Raw genomic sequence first — 1,203 nt, forward strand, 5'->3', positions numbered from 1 at the left:
AGAGAAGTCTAGATGGCGTTACCGTATGTAATGTCTCAATTTGCGCATGCGCGCTACGATTTTGGCTTCAACATCAAAAGTGCCGACAGAGAGTTGCGCTACTGTATACTGTGACTATGGATTCCGACCTATGTCTATGAGTTTGCTCAAACTGTTGTGAGCACACCATGTGAATCCTTTCCACCATGATACTCGCGGCTCGTAGCGACGCGGCCTATACCTAGAGACCCTATAGTATAACAGAGATGCACAAAGTGTCACGTAAATATTGCTCTGATTGGATGGGGTCTCTCGTTTCTAAATGTAGTGCTGTCATATGGTAGATATAAATTCTGTGCATAAAATATGCAACATTCACTTTTTACAGCTTAAGGGCTTAAAATATCTATTGTAGATCTAAAGTAAGGATGTAACGAATATTCACTTTCGCATCATTTTAGACTTTCGCTTTCAGGGTGCATCCGGAAGCACGACCGCTCAATGAGCGGTCAGTGAGCTCTTGTACCTGTTTGGTCTATATTTTTAGATCTAATGGAATATGTTGATCAGATATAAGAGTTCACTGAACGCTTAGTGAGCTGTCGTGCTTCTGGATGCACCCATTGAAGGATGAATTTACTAATCTCATTCCACAGGAGTCGGTGTTGAGTATAAGAGGTACTTGGTGGGGAGCACACCCTTATATGCACCTTACGATATATAGGGCCTTGTTACGTGCGTCGATTGAATATTCCTCAGAGGCACTTTGCGCATCTCTGTCATACTGTAGGATCTCTACCTATACCTATTGATATCTATAGTGGGTGCTTTCCATTTATAGGCACTTGTGTCAACTTGTGTCGACTTATGTCAGCTGAAGTTAGTAACCTCAAATACGATAAATGGAAAGCTTTCTTATGCACAAAAGTCGATGCGCACAATTATATGTCTCATATGTAGTACGTCGCATATTAAGTAACGATTAATATTTTGGGGCAGAGCGACGCTTTTTCTTGTCAAACCTTGATTTTTATATAAAAACGCATCGATTGAGTGTATTTTCAATATTTATCAATATTTGAGGTGATTGGGATATTATACTGTTCATTTACTTTACCAAACTTTAGGTCCTCTTTCTGCTCTACTTCCATTTCTCCCCCCTATACATCTCTTTCTCTTCCTTCAGTGGATTCATCTAACTTTTTTCCTATTCCACCCGCTCAG

The sequence above is a fragment of the Mycetomoellerius zeteki genome, unplaced genomic scaffold (assembly GCF_001594055.1).
Source record: "Mycetomoellerius zeteki isolate Tzet28-1 unplaced genomic scaffold, Tzet1.0 scaffold554, whole genome shotgun sequence".
Taxonomy (NCBI): domain Eukaryota; kingdom Metazoa; phylum Arthropoda; class Insecta; order Hymenoptera; family Formicidae; genus Mycetomoellerius; species Mycetomoellerius zeteki.